A 22,515-nucleotide genomic window follows, 5' to 3' on the forward strand; every position below is an offset into this window, starting at 1 on the left:
ATATGATCCAGAAATTCTTTTTTTTTATTCTTATGTTAATCACCATACATTACATCATTAGTTTTTGATGTGGTGATCCATGATTCATTGTTTGTGCATAACACCCAGTGCTCCATGCAGAACGTGCCCTCCTCAATACCCACCACCAGGCTAACCCATCCTCCCACCCCTGATCCAGAAATTCTATTTCTGTATTAGTCTGCTAGGGCTGCCATAACAAAATATCAGACTGAGTGGCTTAAACAACAGAAATGTGTTTTCTTGTAGTTCTGGAGCTAGACATGCAAGGTGAAGGGGCCATCAGAGTTGGTTTCTAGTGAGGCCTCTCTTCCTGGCTTGTAGGTGGCTTCCTCCATGCTGTCTCACCACATGGCTTTTCCTCTGTGTGCACATGAGGAGGGAGAGAGCTCTCTGGTGTTTCTCCCTCTTATCATCAGATTAGGACCCCACTCATACAACCTCATATAACTTGAATTACCTCCATAAAAGCTCTATCTCCAAATACAATCACATTGCGGGTGTAGGAATTCAACAGATGAATTTTGGGTGGCACACAATTCATCCACAATACCCCAAATAATTGAAAGCAGGACCTCCAGAAGATATTTGTACACCCATATTCATAGCAGCATTATGCATGACAGCCTAAAGATGGAAGCAACCCAAGTTCCACCAGTGCATGAATGAGTAAGCAAATGTGGTCTGTCTATACAATGGAATATGATTCAGCCTTAAAAAGGAAGGAAATTCTGACATGTGCTACAAGATGGATGAACCTTGAGGACATTACGCTTAGTGAAAGCCAGTTACAAAAAGACAAATGCTATGATTTCACTTATATGAGGGATCTAGAGTAGTCAAATTCAAAGAAAGTAGAATGGAGGTGGCCAGGGGTGGGGGGAGAGGGGGAAAGTGGGAGCCTCTGATGGGGACAGAATTTCACATTTACAAGACAAAAAGAGTCTGGAGGTGGAAGGTGGTGATGACTGCACAATATGAATGTCCTTAATACCACTGAACTGTACACTTAAAAGTGGTTAAGATGGTAAATTTTATATTATGTGTATTATCCATAATACAAAAAATTGATTTAAAAAAGGGCTGGGGGGCCACCTAGCTGGATCAGTCAGTAGAGCATGTGACTCCTGATCTCAGGGTCATGAATTCGAGCCCCACGTTGGGTGCAGAGATTACTTTAAATAAATACTGTTTTAAAAAGGGCTGAGATAAAAAAAATCATCAGGGTGGAAATTACCTTTTAAAAAGCCATTTTAAAGAACTAAATAGAAATTCTAGTACTTAAACTAAGTAAATAACAAATTAAAAACTAAGTAGATGGATTTAAGAGCAGATTTGAAGCAACTGAAGAAAGAACAAGTGAACTAGAACTAGAACATAGGTCAGAAGAAACTATCTGGAATTTAGAACAGAGACAGAAAGATGGAGAGCAGAGAAGAAAAATAAGACTTACGTGAAGCGGTAGGATGATCAAATAAATGATGGTTTGGAGTACCAGAGGGTAAGGAGCTACAAAGGCAATGGATGAGAATTTCTAGAACCTATTGGAGACACCAGGCCACATATGCAACAGTCCCAGTGATTCCCTAGCTGGAAAAAAAAGAAGTAAAGCAACAACAAATGACTGCTAGAAATGCAGAAAATGAACGACAAGGAGACAACTGTAAAAGGCGAAAACATATACATTACCATCAAGGGCCCTACAGGTAGAGTGACAGTTGATTTCTCACAACAAATGATGGGAACTAGAAAACAGTGGGATCATATCTTTAATGTGCTGAAAGAAAATAACTGCTAACATAATCTTATACCCAGACAAAATATCCTTTATTACTGAAGGCAAAATAAAGGTAATTCAGATAAATAATAAATAAGTAAATAATAACTAAATAGCAGACCCACATGAAAGAAATTCAAATCAAAGGGAAATGTAAAGTCAGAGATGCGAGAAGGAAAAAAGGGCAAAGAAGGTGCTATGGACTGAATGTCTGTGTCTGCCCAAACTTCTTATGTTGAAACCTGACCCCCTACTGTGATGGCATTAGGAGGCGGGGCCTGTGGGAGGAGATTAGGTCATGAGGTTGGAGCCCTCGTGGAGGAGATTATAAAAGAGAGCCCAGAGAGCTCCCTCTTTCCTTCTGATGTGTGAGGAGACAGCAAGAAGATGGCTGTCTATTAACCAGGAAGTGGTTCTTCACCAGACACTAAATCTGCCAGCCCCTTGAGCTTGGACTTCCCACTCCAGAACTGTGAGAAATAAATGTTGGTTAAACCACCCAGTCTATGGCATTTTTGTTATAGCAGCCAGAACAGATTAAAGCAGAAGGTATGAGAATAAATCTAAATGAACACTGACCATATAAAGAAATAATATAAATAAAACTGTGGAATTGTGTAAAAAAAAAAATCTGTAGAATTAAAAATTCATGATAATATCCTATAAATTGGGAGAGTATTAAAGTGTTCCAAGCTCACTGTATTTTCCAGGAAAAGGATAAAGGCATTTGGTTAACTTATAAGTGAATATTGATAAGTAAAAATGAGTATTGTACTACCTAGGATAATCACCAAAAGAATAGAAACAGTGTATATATATAGTCCTAACTGATAGAGGGGATGTGACTGAATGATTAAAATACTTGACATATAAGATGGCAAGAAGGAGAGAGAAGGGAATATAAAGTAAGTGGAACCATTAGCACAGAAGATAGTAGATTGAAACACAACTCCATCAGTCACGCATTAAATGAAAATGAATTAGATGTTCTGGTTAAAATATATACTATCCAAATGCTAACCAAAGAAAACCTATAGTTTATAGTTACATTATTATCAGACAAAACAGATCATAAGGCAAAAAGTACAGCCAGAGACAAAGAGGGCCACCTCATAATAATAAAGGAAGATATAATAATTTTGCATTTTTATATATCTAATAACAAGGTCTCAACATATGTAAGTGAAAAACTGACAAAAAGAAATAGGTCAATTCATAATCATAGTGGAGCATTTTAACATACCTTCTCTAGTAAAATAGACTAGGCAGACAAAATAATCTGCCAGAATACAGAAAATTTGAGCAATGTAAATAATAAGTGACCTAATAGATAACACAAATAGAATATTATTTTAAAAATTTACCATATACTGACCACGTAGCAAGTGTCAACAAATTCCAAGTGACTGCAAAAAAATATAGAGTTTGTTCTCTGGCCACAGTGTAAATATCCTAAAAACATTAACCCGCAAAAGGTAGGAAATTTCTATGTGTATGGAAATTAAGAAATATAAATAACTTTGGACTGAAAGACAACAAAAGTGCTATTTAGCAAAAACTTGTGAGTGTGGTGCAAGCAGAACTTAAAGAAGAATTTGTAGCCTTGCCTGCTTATTTTAGTATGTATACTTAGTGAATAAACCAAAAAGTTAGTAAATAATCCACATACAGTAAACAAACAACAACAACAATAAAAACCCAGGGGAAGTGAAAAATAAAAAATCAAGAGCACAATTAATGAACTAGAAAACAAACACTGAAAAAGAATCAGCAAAACTAAAACTTGGTTTGTTTTAAACTACTAGTAAAATAGATAAACTTCTGGTGGAGTTGGTTAAGTAAATAAGAGAAGGTATCAATTGCCAATATCAGTACTAAAAAAGAAAATTGACTTCATACCTTAATATTGTTAAAAAGATAATAAGGTAATATTATAAATACCTTTATAATAACAATCAATTTAAAATTTTAGGTGAAATGGAAAAATTTCTAGAAAAAATGCAGCTTACTGAAACTGGGTTAAGAAGAAATAAAGGAGGAAAGGGTGTTAGCATAACAGAGTAATGACTTCTTCCATGGACTGGGTCAGGGGAAACTGAGAAGACTCCCCAGGATCCAGGCAGATAATGTTCTCTACAAGTGGGGGTGTTGGGGGAGTAGGGGGTGGGAGGTGAGGATGCCCACTGTTTTACCTGTTAATAAAGTTGAGCAGTGAGAGGTAGGCTTGAAACAAGCCATCTGATCAGAGCTTTGGTTGTTATAATGACAAGGGGGCAGTGACCCTTCAGTGCCCCAATGAAAAAGCAGAAGGGCCTTGATGACTGAGTCAAAAGGTTCTCAAAGCTGAAAGAAATGGTTCCAGCAATGAGGATTTAGAATTTTGTTTTGTTTTGTTTTGGATTTAGAGTTTTGAGGGGACCAGAAACATTGAAAGTCCATTTGGTTGAGCTGTGTGAGTGGCAAATGCAAAGCCTTGCTTATTGGTGCAGTCACTGTCTTCTGCGGTGTCCCCGGATCCTTGCTCCCTCCTCCATCCTGACTTCAGCTGCTTTAAGAAAAAAGCCAAGTCTGGCAGGGGACTTGAGAGAGGGGAAGGACTCACACTTTTACAGCTCTGTTGGTTACAGGCACCCAAGTTGCCACCCTACCTGGTTCATTAGGGGAAGGTGGTGCCAGGTGCAGGGGTGAAGGCTCAGAGGACTGTGGGGGAAAGCTATGGTGACATGTATGCAACAAACAGAAAGGGGCTCCCAGAAAAATTAAATAAATGGCATTCACCCTAGAAAGAAAGTGAAACTGCCTCTGTTTGCAGATGATATGACCTATTATATAGAAAATCCCAAGGAATCCACCAAAAAACTATTTGAAGCAATCAGTGAGTTCAGCAAGTTGCAGAATATAAGATAAATATATAAGTATTAATTGTATTTCTATACAGTACAATGAATGATCCAAAAATGAAATCAAGAAAACAATTCCATTTACAATGGCATCAAAGAGAATAAAATACTTATGCATAAATTTAACCAAGGAGATGCAAGACTTGTACACTAAAAACTATAAAATATTGTTGAAAGAAATTAAGAAGATCTAAATAAATGGAAAAACATCTCATGCTCATGAATCAGATGCCATAACACTGTTACTGTTGTTAAGATGGGGATATTCTCAATTAATTCCTAAAAATCAATTTCTTAAACACCAGCAATGAACAAGGAAGGGGCATTTGAACTTAAAAACAATTCCATTTACATTAGTACTACCCAAAATGAAATACTTAGCTATACATTTAATGGAATCTGTACAAAAGCTATATGAGGAAAACTATAGAACTCTAGTGGAAAAGACCAAAGAAAAACTAAATAAATGGAGAGATATTTCATGTTTGTGGATAAGGAGACTCAATGTTTCAAGATGTCAGTTCTACTAGATCTATATATTCAATGCAGTCCCAATCAAAATAACAGCAAATTATTGGGGCGCCTGGGTGGCTCAGTCGTTGAGCGTCTGCCTTCAGCTCAGGTCATGATCCCAGGGTCCTGAGATCGAGCCCCATGTCGGGCTCCCTGCTCAGCGGGGAGCCTGCTTCTCCCTCTCCCACTCCCCCTGCTTGTGTTCCCTCTCTAGCTGTCTCTCTCTCTCTCTGTCAAATAAATAAATAAAATCTTAAAAAAAAAAACACAGCAAATTATCTTGTGGAAATCAATCAAGTGATTCTAAAGTTTATATGGAGAGGAAAAGACCCAGAATAGCCAACACAATACTGAAGGAGGAGAACAAAGTTGGAGGACTGACACTACCTGACTTCAGGACTTACTAGAAAGCTACAGTAATCAAGACAGTGTGGCATTGGTGATAGAACAGACAAATAGACCAATGGATCAGAATAGAGAGCCCAGAAGTAGACCCCCATCAATACAGTCAACTGGTCTTTGACAAAGGAACAAGGGCAATACAATGGAGCAAAGATCACCTTCTCAACAAATGATTCTGGCACAACTGGGGGCACACACACACACACACACACGACTCTAGACACAGACCTTACACTCCTCACAAAATTTAACTCAAAATGGATCATAGACCTAAATGCAAGGCACAAAGCCACAAAACTCCTAGAAGTTTACGTAGGAGAAATCTAAATGACCTTGGGTTTGGTGATGACTTTTTAGATATAACACCACAGGCATGATCCATGAAAGAAGTAACTGATTAGCTTGACTTCACTGAAATTAAAAACTTCTGCCCTGTGAAAGATAGAATCAAGAGAGTGAGAAAACAAGTCACAAAGTGGACTTACAGGAGAAAATATTTGCTAAGGGCATATCTGATAAAGACTGTTGTCCCAAAATATACAAAGAACACTTAAAACTCAACAATAAAATACCAAAACAACCTGATCAAAATATGGGCCAAAGACCTTAGCAGACACCTCACCAAAGAATATATACAGATGGCAAATAAGCACATGAAAAGATGCTCCACATCATATGTCACCAGGGAAATCCAAATTAAAAAAATAATGAGACACCACTATACACCTCTTAGAATGGCCAAAATCCAGAACACTGATTCCATCAAATGTGGCTGAGGATGTGGAACAACAGGAACTCTCGTTCACTGCTGGTGGGAATGCATAATGGCAGCCACTTTGGAAGACAGTTGGACAGTTTCTCACAAAATAAAACATACTCTTATCATAGGATCCAGCAATTGCACTTCTTGGTATTTAACTGGGAGTCGAAAACTTATGTCCATACAAAAACATGCACACACATGCTTATAGCAACTTCATTCATAATCGCCCAAACTTAGAGACAAGCAAGATGTCCTTCAGTAGGTGAATGGATAAATTGTGGTACATCCAGACAATGCAGTATTACTCAGTGTTAAAAAGAAGTGAGCTTTCAAGTCATGAAAAGACATGGAAGAACCTTAAATGCATAAGTGAAAGAAGCCAATCTGAAAAGTCTGTATACTTTGTGATGTCCACTATATGATGTTCTGGAAAAGGCAAAACCATGGAGACAATAAAAAGAGCAGTGGTTGCCAGGGGTGAAGAGGGAGGGAGGGTGGGAGGGAGGAACAGGTGAAGCACGGAGCATTTTTAGGGCAGTGAAAATACTCTGTATGATACCATACGGATGGATACATGTCACTATATATTTGTCCAAACCCACAGAGTGCACGACACCAAGAGTGAGTCCTAATGTGAACAATGGACTTTGGGCGACTATGATGTGTTAATGTAGGTTCATTGATTGTGACGAAGGTACCACTCTGGTGGGGGAGGTTAAAATTGGGAGGCTGTGCCTGTGGGGGTACATGGGGTATATGGAGAATGTCGGTATCTTCCTCTTAGTTTTGCCGTGAACTTAAAACTCTTCTAAAAAAATACATGGGGTATATGGAGAATGTCGGCATCTTCCTCTTAGTTTTGCCGTGAACTTAAAACTCTTCTAAAAAAATAACACAATAAAAAATGGGCAAAGTTGAATAGTGAATAGGCATTTCTTCAAAAAGCTATACAAATAACATGAAAAGATGCTCAGCATCATTAACCATCAGGGAAATGCAAACCAAAACCGTAGCTGGATACCATGTCATACCCACTAGGATGGCTGGAATGAAAACAGATGGGCAATAACAGGTGTTGGAGAGGATGTAAAGACACCGGAGCCTGGATACACTCTTAGGGGCATATAAAATGGTACAGCCACTTTGGAAAAGTCTGGCAGGTCCTCAGGTGGTTAAACAGAGCATAACTCTGTGCATCTACCATTCCATGGTAGGGGTATATCCACACACAGCTGAGAGAACCGAAAACATGTCCACAAGGAAACCTGCACACAAATGTTCACTACAGCATTATTCACAATAGCCAAAGAGTGGGCCAATGCCTGTGTCCATGAACTAATCAATGGGTCAAGATAAGTGGAATATTAGTTATCCGTAAAAAGGACTGGAATACTGATCCACGCCACAACATGCATGAACTTTGAAAATGTTACCTTAAGTGAGAGAAACCAGACACCATAAACTATATGATTCCATTTATATGAAATGTACAGAATAGGCAAATTAATAGAAATAGAAAGTAGATGAGTGATTGCCTAGGTCGGGGCAGAATTGGGGGGCTGGAGAATGACAACTGAGGGGTACAGGGTTTCTTCTGGAGGTAAGGAGAATGTTCTAAAATTGTGGTGATGAATTACGATTCTAAATACATGAAAAGCCGTTGAGTTGTAAGAGTGAATTGTATGGTATGTGAATTACATCTAAGTGGAAGGAGGGAGGGAGCGAGCAAGGCTGGGGTGCGGGCATCAGCCTGGAGCTAAAGGCTCCACAAGAGGGTGGCCTCCCCTGTGCATGCCACCCCACTCCTTGGGCCCCCCGAGGCAGAGAACATGGTCCCCTGACTCATGCACAGCGCTCCTGTAAGGGGAAGACAAGGTTGCAGTGGGGACAGGAAGCTTAAGGGACCTCGTGGGTGGGGTCTGAGTGTGTCATTGTTGCCTGCCATTCTGCCGGGAAGTGTTGGGGCCTCTCCTTCTGGGGATTGCTGCACTTGAGAGATAAGAGAGAACCACAGCCCTGCCTCCAGGCTCTTCTGCAGAAACTGGGGGAGTCCAGGAGTCACCAGGCCCGCGAGGCGTCTCCAGGGCAGCAGCACCCCCTGCTTGATGCAGGGCCCAGCGGAGAGCTTGCAGAAGCCAGGGTGATGCATGGGGGTCTTATGACTCTGGCCCAATATCCCCATTTGGGGTGGGTCAACTTGAACTTGACCAGTAACCAGGGAAGGGCCCAACAGGGTGGGTGGCCAAATAGAAACAGCACAGACACTAAGTCATCTTGGTTTTACGTAAAAAATGGCAGCTACCCTTTTGGGGGACCTCATCTTTCACTCCAGTGTCCCAAGTAAAGCCGTTGGCTCAGGGGGCCCTCCGGTCACAGAGGGTCCCCTGAGCGTCCCCTGGAAACCTGCCTGGTTTGCTGATGGTCCAGCCTAGCTGGAGGCCGATGCCGTCCCCAGGAGCCCCAGCCCCAGGAGCAGCCCCAGCTCCAACGGGGTAGCCTGTGGAAAGGTCGGCCAGTGCTCTGGGCCGAGAAGGGACTCTTGACTAGACACGCCCGGTTTTTACTGACCTTTGGTCTAGTTGAGGGTCAGCAGACTGTTCCGTGAAGGGCCAGATAATAAATATGTTTGGCTCTGGGGACCACATACGGTCTCCATCACATACCCTTCTTTGTTCTTTTGTTTTTGTTTTTATAGCCCTTTAAAAATATCAACAACATTCTTAGCTCAAGGGCCATACGCAAACAGACCTTGGGCTGGGTTCCTGGGCTGTCCTTTGTGGACCGCCGGTCTGCCGGGCACGGGGGGCACTGCTCACCCTGCCCGCGGCCGCTCAGAGCTCAGTATGGAGACAGCCCTCCCGCCAGAAAGCCGATGCTGAAAAAGCCTGCCGGCTCCCAACTGCCATCAGTCTGCCTCCCGGAAGGGCACAACCCATGCTTGGGGCCTGCGAGCCTGGGCACGCACTGCGGCCACTGGGTGCAGTCTGGGTCACTCTCGGAGGGGCCCACGGGAGGGCATTCTCCGATGGGACCGATGGGGACCAGGCCACTGGTGGAGGCCTCTCCCAGGCAGATGCTGCCTCTGGGAACCCCTCCTTATACCAGAGATGGCACCCCAGCCACCACCAGCACCCGGCGGAAGGAAAGGCCTGGGTGTTGCTGGTGCGGAAGCTCCCACCGCCCCCCAGGCTTGTCTCCCGTGGGAGCTGGGAAGGACCACTGACCCCTGCAAGGCCCAGCTGCTGATACTGCTGACTGCAGCCTGACCAGCACTCCACTGCATCACTACAGTGATTTTCTGGGTCATTTGTGCCTGGTGGAGACCCTCCCTCTGTGTCACGGGCCACCACGCAGTAGTACAAGTGTCCAGTGACCGTTCCATGCTCTCCACCGTCCACTGGCACCTGGCATCGCCGAGCCCTGGATCAGCCTCCCCAGACTCCACCCCAGAGACCTCTGCCTCTGCCGCCCGTGGCCCCGCTCTGCGTACCGGCCAGGCAGCTTGCTCACTGAATGTGGCCGTCCCCAGCCAGGATTCGCCTCCTCTGGGCTGCCCTTCGGTAATGACCAGGGCAAAAGGGAGGAGACTGATACAGGGTCGTGTAGGCCTATGCTGAGCGCTGGGGATTCCGCACTGTTCCTGGGCACGACGGCGCACCTCCCTGTCCCCTAAGAACAGCACAGGCCAGCCCCAGGGGCAGCCCGGCCGAGAGGGGCCTCCGGGTTCGAACGAAACTCTGGCTCAGCCAGCTGGATTTGCTTGTTGGACCAACGCGCTCCTCAGTCATGGAGACACGGGTCACTCGGTTGAGTATGCTGTTCACTGTCATCTCTGGTGGTCCACGGGGGCCAAAGTGGGGGCTGTAATGGGTCTGTATAAATTTCACTCGAATGCCCCTGTTGCTTTTGCTCCTGAACCCTGCAGGTGAGAGGTCGGTGTGTGAGTAGGGAAGTGGGGAGAAGGTGAGCACTAGGGTCGGGCACGCTGTGGAGGGAGCGACCCACCCGGCACTGGGCAGGGACCACCTCAGACCTGGGGGTTCGGGCATCGGGAAGCGTGATGGTTCTTCACCCCTAGGTCCAGCCCCTGGCAAATCCCCCGTGGCCTCCCTGTGCCAGGCAGCACCTGTGGGGACCACATGCCCTGTGCTGGGTTTGCATCCCTGTTTGTGCGCTAGAAAAATGGAAAAGGCCCCGGGACACAGCCATTCACAAATGGTTCTGCTGACACAAAAATGTGTAAACACAGAGGGCACAGCCTCGTTTCGGTCTTTCCAACACGAGTTCACGCCAGGCCTTGGGTTATGCTCTGTGTGGTGAACACGGCAGCAAATGTTCCGGGACACGGCCCACAGACCGCAGTCGGACCGTGTGGCAGAGATCCACATCAGTGTCAAATCTCAAACCCGAGGGGTCTGTGCCTCTCGGGTCGTATGTCTGTGTGTGGGGCGAGGGTGAGCCACGGAATGTCCGTCCAAGGGGGTGGAGATGAGGGGGTCAACCATCCCCATCCGCCTGAGACCAAGGGGGCTCCTGGGCCTTCCAGTGCTGAGACCCGGAAGCTTCCCGGTAAAGCAGGGTGAGAGGGTCGCCCTAATGGGAGTCACCGATTTGGCCCATTTACCGCCTCTGTAATTATCGGTGGTGGCGTCAGAGATTAGCAGGGCAGTCTGAACTCCTCGTGGGGGTCACGATGGACAATAGCCTGGCCTTAGGCGACATCCTGGCTGAAATAAGAGCCCCTGGCCTCTCTGGGACTGGTGCGCGGCTGGCTGCACCTGCGGCTTGGGGGCCAGGCAGAGGTCCCCACTGTGGGACATCCTGTCGCTGCTCAGAGCCCGGCGTGTAGTAACCGTAGTTAAATGCATTGTGAGCCCAATCACACCGATTTGGTCCTGGCCTCTGCGGTCTGACTAATCGGAGTGACGGATGGAATGGCAGAGCCATGTGAAAATTTGAGTTTGGCCAAGAACACGTGGGGCCGAGGAGGTGGATTGTGGGGAGAGGCAATCTGCCATGGGTCCTGAGTGCCTGGCGTGTTTTTGCTGGGAATGCCAAGAATGCAAGCTCGGTCTGCTCTCCCGGGGCTGTATCTCAGGGCTGTGTTTGCAGAGATCAGCCCTGAGGGATCGAGTGTTGTGTCCCTTGCGGACAGAGGGCAGGTTTCCCCAAGCTCAGTGTTTCTTGGCCGTGACACATGCCCACAGCGGGGGCCCCTCTGTGCCCCGCGGGACTTGGGGAGCAAGGGGCTCCGATGCAGACACTGGACTTCGCTGCCTGCTGCGCCGCGAGGTGCGGTGTCTGTGCTTCCAAACCAGGAGTCCGGGGTCTCCGGCCAGCAACCCCAAATCCGTAACAGGCTAACATGAGCCAGGGAGGAGGGCACAGCAAATCCCAGACCTCCACAGTTTCATGTTATAACGACCTTAAAATTGTACATAAATTGGAAATTTTCCTAGAAAAACACAACTTACCAAATGTGAGGAGAATGAGAAAACCTATTTTTTTTGTATAATTATTGAAGACATCGAATTGGCACAAACTCTCCCAGGGAAACTCTAGCTCCAGATGGCACCACCAGTGAGTTCCAGCAAACATGTAAGGAAAAACTCCAGAAATACATCAGCCCTTCTGACTAGAGGAACTCATTTCACGAGACTGACACAGTCGTGATACTCAGATCAACAAGGCCAGTACCTGGATGGACAGCAGGCCAATCTCACTGACACCAAAAGTTGCCACAATCTTCAAACTGATTAGCAAACTGAATCCAGCAATATATAAATAGGAGAAACAATTCATCACTACCAAGTTGGATTTTTTAAAAAGATTTATTTATTTATTTTAGAGAGACAGAATGAGAGAGAGTGAGACAGAGTGCATAAACAGGGGGAGGGGCAGAGGGAGAGGGAGAAAGAGTCTTAAGGTCTTAAGAAGATGCCACGCTGAGCATGGACCCTGCGGTGGGACTCAGTCTCCTGACCCTGAGATCATGACCTGAACCGAAACCAAGAGTCAGATGCTCAACCAACTGAGCCACCCAAGTGCCCCCCGAAGTTGGATTTTTTTTTAAAGATTTTATTCATTTATTTGTCAGAGCGAGAGAGCACAAACGGGGGAGCGGCAGGCAGAGGGAGAAGCAGGCTCTCTGCTGAGCAGGGAGCCCGACGCACGACTCGATCCCAGGACTCTGGGATCAGGACCTGAGCCGAAGGCAGACACTTAACTGACTGAGCCACCCAGGCGTCCCGCCAAGTTGGATTTTTGTGAGGAATACAAGCTAGGCTTTCCATTAGAAAACCATTAATTTAATCAGTTTAAATAATCAATTTAACAGATTAAGGGAGAAAATCACATGATCACCTTACTAGATATAGAGATGGCATTTAATAAAAGTCAACATCCACTTGTGATAGAAACTCTCAGAATACTAGGAATATAAGGGAACACCCTTAATCTGATCAAGGGTGTCTTCAAAATAAACAAGAACAAACGTCGTGTTTAATGATGAAATATGGAAGTTTCTTTTTGAGATTGGGAACAAGATAAGGATCCTGCTAACACCATTTCCACTAGACAATGCAGTGGAGACCTGAGCTAACACAGCAAGGCAAAAAAATGAATCAAAAAGTAAAAAGATTCGACAGAGAGGAACACAGCTGCCGTGAGTTGCATGCAATATGAACGTGGTTGTAGAAAATCTGAAAGAACCCCAGATAATTTAGTAAAACTAGTAAGGTGCTTGGTTTGGTTGTTAAGTATAAAATTAGAAAATGTAAAAATAATCAACTGTGAATCTACATACCAGCAATAAGTAGAAATTAAAGACACCATTAACAACAGTATAAAAATATCAAGTACTTCAGAATAAATTTTAAAAAAGATGCACAAGACCTCTCTAAAATCAATTCTAAAACTTGATTGGAAACATTAAAGACAACCTCAATAAACATAGAAGCACACAATGTTCCTGGATTGCATGACTCAGTGTTGTAAAGATACCCATTCTCGCACATGCATCTATATATTCAATGCAGTCTCAAAAATATCCCAACAAGTGTGTGTCTGTGTATGCGTGTAACTCGATAAGCCGATTCCAAATTTTATACGAAAATGCAATGCCAAGAATGACGGAGGTCCTCCTGAGAAGAACAGGACAGATGGGCTTGCTGTGACAGACCCGGAGATCGCCCATGATGCCCCCGCCCTGGAGAGCCGGGAGCCAACCCCCACGCAAGACACTTGTTCAGACAGCAGGGGCGCTGTGGAGCAGCGCGCTTCTTTCCTGAGCCGGGACCCTGTACTTTGGCTCTCCTGCCACACACAGAGCCCAGCTCCAGGTGTGTTCGACACCTCATTGTGAATGACAGAACAATTCAGCAATAACACTGTTGGAGAATATACTCCTGACTTTTGGGGGTGATTTTTGAAATAAGGCACAAAACCCTCTAACCACAAAAACAAAGACGGACACATTTTATTATATTAAAATTAAGAACGTCTATTCACCCAACGATGCCATTAAAGAGAGTGAAATAAGGCACAGAACGGGAAGAGAAATTTACAGTGTTTGTGAGCTGGGTGTGTCAAGAACTCCCACAGATGAACAGAAAAAGGTAACACAGACAAGAGGGGAAGAACTCTACGGACAAGAAAATCCAATGGTCGGCGAACACATACAAGATGTGTTCAGTCTCACTGATAAAAAAGGAAGTTAAAACCATGTTAACAGGCCAGTATACAACCACCAGGCGGGTCCAAGTGCTGGCCGGGGGGTGGTGCGGCGGGAGCACCCACAGGCCGCCGGGTCTACTACAGCTGAAGACAGGTGCACCCCACGGCCCGGCGGTCTCACTCCATACAAATGTGCACTGAGGATACCCAGATGCATGTTCCGGAATTTTCACACACAGCATTGTTAAGAAGAGTCTAAAACTAGGAACTCCAAATGTCCACCACAGTCAAGCAATTGTTGTCTCTTCACATAATTAAACAGCAGAGATGAACTAAGATGCTACCCCAAACACAGGTGGGCGGCCCTAAACACAATCTGGGGCAAAGGAGGCAGGTGCAAGAGAATGGACTCCCCGTGCTTCCATCAGACAGAGTTTGCAAACGATCTTAGGGATGCGTGCTGGGAGGGCAGCGAAGCGGGGCCAGGGTGTCATCATGAGGGCCACGGAGGGGCTAGGGGCCGCTGTAACTTGTTGGTGGGTCCACTGAAGCTTGCGCTGCATTTGTCCCTTTGCGGCACATTTCATGGGTCTCCTCTTCTGCATGTGTTTAGGCAAAGAGTTAAGGGTGAGAAGTCACAGGTGGAAAAGGCACCTGTGGATGGGAGCGGCAGAGACCAGGCAGTGGGGGCCCCTGGGCTTGGGCTGGAGCTGTAGGTGGCATGGGTCACCTGCCGTGGGACCAGCCTGTGCTGCCCTCCCCGCATCCCTTAGCTGGCTTGCTCCCCACTGTGGCTCCTGCAGGCAGACCGTTGAGTTTTCCTCCTCCTTTGAAGTCAAGTCCAGCCCCCAACTGTGTGTGGCGTGTGCAGAGGCCTCCGGCCTGCCCCCATCCCAGACTGCCGCTGCCCTCCCCGCCCTGGGGGTGTGGGCCTAGAGCCTAGGGGTCCAGGAAGGAGGCAGAACAAGCTGGCCCTGTTTCCCTGCCAGGGCAGGGCTGGGGCCAGGACCACAGCCGAGAAGGCGGTGGGGGCCCCCGCTTGTGTGAGCAGGCTGCCGGCAGGCGCTCTCACCTGGACAGGAACCCCACCGGGCTTTCTTCATCCAGATGAGAACATCTGCACATCCGGTGGGGGTTGGGGGAGTGGGCAAGCTGGACCGGAGGGTTGGGTGCCACAGACCCAGAGCGGGGAGCTGGGGGGTGAGGGGATCCATGTGGCGGCCCTGCCCATCCCCCACCAGGGCCCCCTCCTCCTTCAGGGCAGGGCAAATGCCACTTCGCGAAATACCAGCTTTATAGTATTTGTCTACGTGCAGTAGTACTTTATAAAACATGTGATGCAGATACGGAGACTGAGGAGGGAGGATTAGAGCCGGACTCCCGGTCAGATGCGCCCCCTGTGACAGGTGAATGTTCTAGCTGAACAAGGTAGCTTTAATCCCCGTCTGGGACTTAGAGAAGTGAGGATCCACCCACATGCTGTTTAGCCACTGACTTCCCAGAACCCTGACCGTGGGCCTGGGTGTTTGCTGGGCCCCCGGGCCCAGAGCATCCACCCTGCACCGGCTGGCCATGAGGACCTGAGGCCTGTGTGGGGGACCCACCCAGCCTTTTGGGGCTCTCATGAAAATGCAGGGAGACCCCAGGAGCAGAGAGGAAGGAGGACCTGCTGATTTGTCCTCCCGGGCCCTCCCCGTCGACGCCCCTGGCCAGAGCCTCCCCGTGGCCACCCTGTGGTCTCCCCAAGCCAGGCCTCTCCCACACAGATGCTGCCTCTCTCCTGTGCAAGGACCGGCTGCGGAACCCGGCTGCCCCTGGGTGTCCCAGCCCCGGGGGGGAATCGTACACAGGCTGCCTCGTGCGGCCGTGTGGTGGGCAGAACCGAGTGCAGGGGTGGGCGGCCGGCAGTTGCACCCTCCACACCCTGCCTGCACCCTTCTCTGCCGGGCGGGCGCCAGAGGCCCGCGGTCAGTCCGCGGAGGGGCTGTTCCCGTCCGCGTGAGCAGGCCAACGGTCCTGGGAAGGGAGCTGCTGGTCAGCGTCCCTGGGGCGGCCCCGAAGCCGCCCCGCGCTACAGGAAGTTGCAGCGACTCTGTGAACTGCAGGGAGGCCCTGGGGGGAGGAGCAGCGCCTGCGTGCGTGTGTGCTCGTGTGTGCCTGTGTGTATGAGGGTGTGTGAGTGTGCACGTGTGTAGGAGGGTGTGGGTGAGTGTGCGTGTGTGCAGTGTGGCGTGGGGGCTGGCCAGAGGGCGCCCACACCTTTCCTGCAGGCCCAGGCCGGCCCCCCACTGGTTCAGGAGAAGCACAGACGGACGGCACTGGTGGCATTTCCGACTTGGATAAAACCAGGAAAGAGCGGAAATGTCCTGGAGAGTCTCTCGGAGGCAACTTCCAGCCCAAAGTATGTGACGTGTGTCTGGCCGGTCCCCGAGCCGGGAGCTCGAGGGCCCGCTGGTGCCACCCTTGCTGGATGGAGGGGCTGCTCTGAGTGGGGCCGTGCAGGCCTGGAGGGGAGCCAGGGACCCCGAGGCCACAGCACCCCAGCTCTGCAAACAGCATATCCAAAAGGGCGGGGCCTTGGTTCCTGCTTTGACTTCTCTGCCAAGAATAAAACAATAAAGCCCCTGAGGCCTTTTATAAGCTTGTTTTGAAAAATGTAGGCATGTTTTTTATTTCCTGGCGGCTTTCTGGGTAATTAGGATTCCTCCCACGGCACAGTTGGGGGCTGGAGTCCGGCTTACGGGGCAGCGAGGGGGCAGGGCCCCTGGGGCTCACAGGCCAGGCGGGTCTGAGCCCTGGAGAGCCAGAAGTTGCCGCACACCCAGCCGGGGAAGGAGGGGAGGCTGGCCCTTGGCTGAGCGCTGGGAGAGAGCTAGAGCGGGGCTGCAGGGGCTGCAGGAGGAGGACCCCAGCAGATGGGGAGCAGGGGAGCCACCCTCAGGGCCCACTTCCTGGGGAAGAGCAGAGAACGGGGCCCGCCCCCCTCCCTGGGCTAGGGGGCGGGAGGGGGGTTCCCCTGGAAGACGGGCTGAGAGGGGCAGGCGGACCTCAGCGTTGGAGGAGTTGCCCTTCCCTCCCGCCCAGGCCAAGCCCTCCTGGGCTGGGAGCCCCAGCTGTACTTCCTGCGGTGTCCTCCCCCTCCACGGCCCTCCTCCAGAGGCTCCCTGCGGCCACCCTCTGGTCTCCCGTTGGCGCGCTGCCCGCCGCCCCACCCGCAGGTGGGGCCTGCCTCTCCGGTGTCCCAGCACCTGTGCCTCCTTGTCCCTCGTCCTGTCCCTGCTGTGCTCTTCTCTCTCCTTCCTGTGTAGAAGGCAACTCCCCCCACCCCCACCCCTGGCAAAGCCACCTCTTTGCCTCTCCTGGGGTCCACCACGACCAGGTGTCCCTTCAGGCCCGGAGCCCAGCTCCCCAGGGCCCCTGGACGTGCCTCCCTGTGCGATACAGTCCCACAGCCCCTGGGCACCCGAAATTTCCTCCTCTGCACCTATCACCAGCCTGAGCCGCTGCCTTCCTGCCTCTCCTGAGACCTTGCTGCCCCTCGGCCTGGTCCTCAGACAGAGGTGCCTCCTTTCGGCCACCCTGCACCCCTGCAACCCTTGTGGGGTCCGCCGACATCCTATAGCTACCACAGTCGAGATGCACCCCAAATGCAAACCTGGCGTGTCCCTGCTCCCCATGTACACCCAGACTCTCACCCTGCCAGTCCCTCTTCTGGGGGCAGTAGTCACTCCTTTGGGCCCCAGCTTCATCCCAGACCCCGTCCCCAGCAAGCCTCTGAAGCTGCCTGTGCCCATGCTCCCTCTGACCAGAGTAGCCTACAAGGGTCTGAGGGACTGTGCTGGCTTTGGTCTACCCCCGGACCAGCTTGGAGGACAGTGTGGTCCCGGGCTGCTCTGCTGTGCGGAGGGTTTGGGGTCAGGGACCCAAGCCTGGACCCTGTCCTATTCCCACTCCTCCCACCTGCACTCAGCCTGCGCAGTTCAGACTTGTGTCTCAGCTGAGTCCTGGGGCTGGGGAGCAGGGCAGTGGCTACGCACAGAGTAGGTGTTTAATGAACGACTCGCCTCACTTTGTAAAGAACCAGTTTATGGATGTTGAGGCTCTAAGGCTGCCCTCCCCGCCCCCGAGATGAGGGATGGGGAGAAACCAGCCTGTTACCTTCCCCCCTGCCTGCTCACCGACCCATAGGAGCAGCATCCCTGGGGGCCAGGAGAGGAGGGTGCCAATGAGGATGCCCTTCTGGGTGGCAGGGGGCAGTAGGGAGATGCATTCCTTCAGACCCAGTCATCCCACTTGGAAGAATTTATTATAAGGAAAGGACGGGAGCCCCGTGTAAAGACATGGATAGGGTTCACCTGCGCCACAGCATCATTAATTCATGGGGACCACTGAGACCACCAACTCAATCAACAGTCAACGGAGCAACCCATTCAAATAATCATGATCGAGCCACAGGATGGAATATTAGACTGTCCCCAGAAAGCATGTTTCTACAAATTTAAGGCATGGGGAATGCTCATGGCATAAAATAGTGAAAGAAATATGGGAAATAGGAATTATATGAAGTAGCAGCCCCAGATTTGTCTTGTAGGACCCTAAGTATGCTTGAAAACAGATCAAGAAGAATTTCAGCAAAATGTTGAAAGTGCTTATTTTTGGACGGTGGGATTATGGATGTATCAACCCACTGATCAGAAAACGAACAACAGACATCGGCAGAGCAGCTTCCAGGAGCTAGCTCTCTTCTGGAAGCTGGGACAGCACAGTGAACAAAGTAGAAGTGAGTTTGTCTTAGGGGGAGGAGGGGCAGAGGGAGAAGGGAGAGAGTCTCAAGCCAACTCCACGCTGAGCACAGAACCCAATGTGCGGCTCGATCCCGTGACCCTGAGATCATGACCTGAACTGAAACCAAGAGTCGGACGCTTAACTGACGGAGCCCCCCACGTGCTCCCAGAAATGATTTTACTACTAAAACCAAAGCACCACTGCTATTTCTTGCCTCAGTGCAAGGGCTTGGTTGAGGATGTGGAATGAATGAATGAACACGTCGATGCAGAATGAATGCACCAGGTTCTGATGGTGAGTTGTGTGGAGGGACAGGGTTTGGCAAGCTGCTCGCGTCTAGCTCCGAAGTTCTGGCTTCATGCTAAGGGGCGGGAACCCCGGAGTCGTTCCCAGCTGGCCAGGCTGGCCTCCCGGGGGCCGGGTGTGCGTCCAGGTGCGCTGGGCAGCACACACAGAAGGCTCTTCTCAGCAGGAGAACATTCAGGCATTCACTCTGCTTTGATGGAAAAACTGCAAGAACACAGCAAGGAGCGTCCTCCTACTTGATCCACACTTACACGCCGCTCGGATGTGCGCCGGGTGCAGGCTCTCCCCTCCTCTGTCTGTCTGTCTGCCTGCACACAACGTTTCCTGAGCTGCCTGAGAGCAAGGGGCAGACACGACGACCTCTACACAGGACCAAGGACACTCTGTGCTGGAAGCGCACGTGCTGAGCCCGAGTCAGGAAAGCGAAGTTGGATGCGGAGCTGCCCACACGGCTTCCCTCATTCACATGTGTAATCACTGTTGACTCCTACCAGCCGAGCTCCCTGGCTCCCTCTTTATCTAAAGGATGGAAACCTGTTGCTACCGTTCTTTTCAAGCTCCGATTGTCCCCGTATGGCCAGAGAGCCCCTCTGATGGCCTCTGTGTCCCCCTGCCACATCCCGACCATTCTTGGAGTGCGTCCTACTTCGAATGTGCTTCATTTGCAGCTCCTTCTGCACTTTCCTGCCTGGGCCGAGTCGTCTCCACAGAGCCCTAGTTCCTTCTGGGGAGACTGACGTTTGGCAACCAGGAGCCGAGCACCAGGAGAGTGCTCAGCGCTATGGGGTAGCGTAGCTTCCATTTCCCTGAGCGGACAGAGCCGGGAAATGCGTCCGCTGTGTGCACGCACGTGTGCACACACACGCACACACACGCATGCACACGGGTGCCATGTCCACTGCCTCCTATCAGAAGACATAGATACCTGCTATGAGTTCATCCTGACGTGGCTTGCAGGACACACAGGTCCACAGGCGGGAGGCGGACACCAAGCAAGGAAACAACCAAGGTGGGGTCAGGGGCGAGCACAGGGGACAGAGTTCAGGAGGGTCGTGGGGGGCCCTTGTCGAGACCTGCATGTCTGGGGAAGAGTCCCCCGCCGCAGGAATAGCAAGCGCCACCCCTGAGCGTGGCCTGCTCTGTGTGGCTGGAGCACAGGGGGCTGGAGGGTGTGCAGGGGGCCAAAGCACCCAGCCTCGAGGCCAGGGGCAGGCAAGGGCTGAAAGGAGAGGCAGGATCTCATTCACATTTGGCAGTGCTCCTACGGGCAGGCTCGAGGGGCAGGGCCAGGAGACCAAGGCCAGCCAGGAGGCACCTACACGCATCCCGGCGAGTGGGGACGGTGGCCAGGCCCAGGGCTGGGACCGCGCAGACGCTGGGAAGTGGGATGTGTTTCCAAGGCCTCGACAATGAAGGGACAAGGGAAAGGAGGGAGGCAGCAAAAGGCGACAGTGGGTCCAGGGAGGAAGCTGGACTTCTGTTTGGGTCCCACTAAGTTTGAGATGGAAGGGTGAGGAGACAGCTGGACAGGGTGGTCTAAAGGCCCTGGAATCGGCATTCTGAGCCTCAGTTTCCCCATCTGCCCTCCGATCGTCCAGGTGCAGGCACTGGATGGGCACGGGAGGCACTGGCCAGATCGCATGCTATGGAACAAATACCTTCCCTTCTCTCTCCTGCCTCCCACCCGCTGCCCTGCTCCTGCATGACCACAGCGCCCTCACGGTCCTGCCAGGCAGGTGTAGGGCTCTGCTCCCTCAGGAATTCCACTGTCTTTCTCACTGAAGAAAGAGAAGGCACAGCGTGCCCACTGTGTCCGCACGGGCACGTGTTTTTCCGATACTCTCTTTGTTTCAGGAAAAAGCTTTTATGAAGATATATGTTTTGTTAGTGGCCATAATGTTCGTTTCTGATGAAACGATTTGTTTTTCTAGTAGATCTTTCCGCCTTAGAGCCATTTCTCCCAGTTGTTTTGGCAAGGGTAGATGTTTTTGGTGAGGCTATTAAGAGGGTCAACCATTTTAATAATATTTTCACCTGCGACTTTGATAGGAAGGCTGAGCCTGGCCCCGATGCTTACAGAATCTTTTGACAGTGTTCTGTGAAAATGGTTTCTAAGATGCAAGGGCCTCCTCTGGCCCCTGCAGCCCCTGAGCACGGCGCCGTGCTGTCCACCACATACTGCTGGAAGTCAGCCCTGGCCCAGGGGGACTCTCTGCAGGGTGGCATCTACAGAGAGGACGCTTGCCCCTCCCACCTCTGCCATCACCAAATGCTGCTGCCCAGGTGCGGGGAGAGGCCATGGCCAGGCTGTGCCATGGCCACTGGTGGAGGGAGCACCTGATGTTGGTGGAGGCCACTGGGACAGAGCTGGGTGAGGATGTCCACAGTGCAAAAGATGTGAGTGGTGGTGGAGGTGGCCGGCCTTGAAGGTGGTGGGGAGGAGAGAGCTGACAGAGCAGGAGGCCGCGTGGATGGGGGCACGCAGGGGGTGGTGCTGCGGGGGGGACGGTGCTGACGGCAGTGGTGGTGGATGGTACTGAAAATGGCCGAGGTCGTGCCTGGGGTGACGGTGTGAGACGTAAGGGGAGGCACCCTCAGGCTGGCGCAACACTTTCCTAGCCTCGATTCGGGGATGGTGGGTGCCAGTGCCCAGGGGCCCTCCTACAGTAAAGGTGCAGGACAGTGATGAGACAGAATGTTTCGTGCCCTCTGTGGCCCAGGGTCCCACCCTGGGAGCAGCAGACACAGGACCAGCACCCGGGCCTTGTCCTTCAGTCCCTGCTGTCCTGAGCCCCTGGCCCCAGAGCTCGCACTCCTGGGAGTGACCAGCTCCTGGACTCAGGAGGAAGGGAGAAAGGGAGACAACAGCCAGGGGGACCCTACTCCGGCTACCGCCGCGCGCAGAGGTGGTCTGCCGAGAAGCAGGCCCTGCCCTGACTGCCTGGGGCAGGGGTCCCAGCCTCCCGGCAGTGCGCCTTAGGCGTCAACTGGGGCGGGGCCTAAGTGGCCAGGAGAGAGGAGGAGGCCTTGGCAGGCCCGGGGAGGAACTGAAAGGGTCAGGTGCCCTACTCGGGGAACGAGGCCCCGGAAAGCACGTGGCTGCCGCCACACCGCTGTTCCCGAAAGACCCAGGGCAGGGCCAGGACTCCCCCCGCCGCGCTGGGGACCAGCCGCGGGGCGGACGCGGTCCGCGCACGCTGCCCAGGCTCCAGGCGGGTGAGGCCCGGCCGGGGCGCGCCGCGCTCCCCTCGCCCAGGTGGCCCGGCTGCAGCCCGAACCCCACCCCGCCCGCCTCTCCCGCGGGCCGCTGTCCGGCCTTGGCCGCCGGCGGGAGGCAGCGCTGTCCTCATTCCACCTCTGGCCGCCGCGGTGCCAAG

General features: G+C 50.8%; 1 protein-coding gene across 5 annotated transcripts in view; it reads right to left on the reverse strand.

Annotated features, from left to right (window-relative positions):
- SNED1 (sushi, nidogen and EGF like domains 1) overlaps positions 1-22,515 on the reverse strand; it is an 83,863-nt gene that overhangs the window by 60,968 nt on the left and 380 nt on the right. The window lies entirely within an intron of this gene.

The sequence above is a fragment of the Mirounga leonina genome, unplaced genomic scaffold (genome assembly GCF_011800145.1).
Source record: "Mirounga leonina isolate KUSES-001 unplaced genomic scaffold, KU_Mleo_1.0 Mir_151, whole genome shotgun sequence".
Classification (NCBI taxonomy): Eukaryota; Metazoa; Chordata; class Mammalia; order Carnivora; family Phocidae; genus Mirounga; species Mirounga leonina.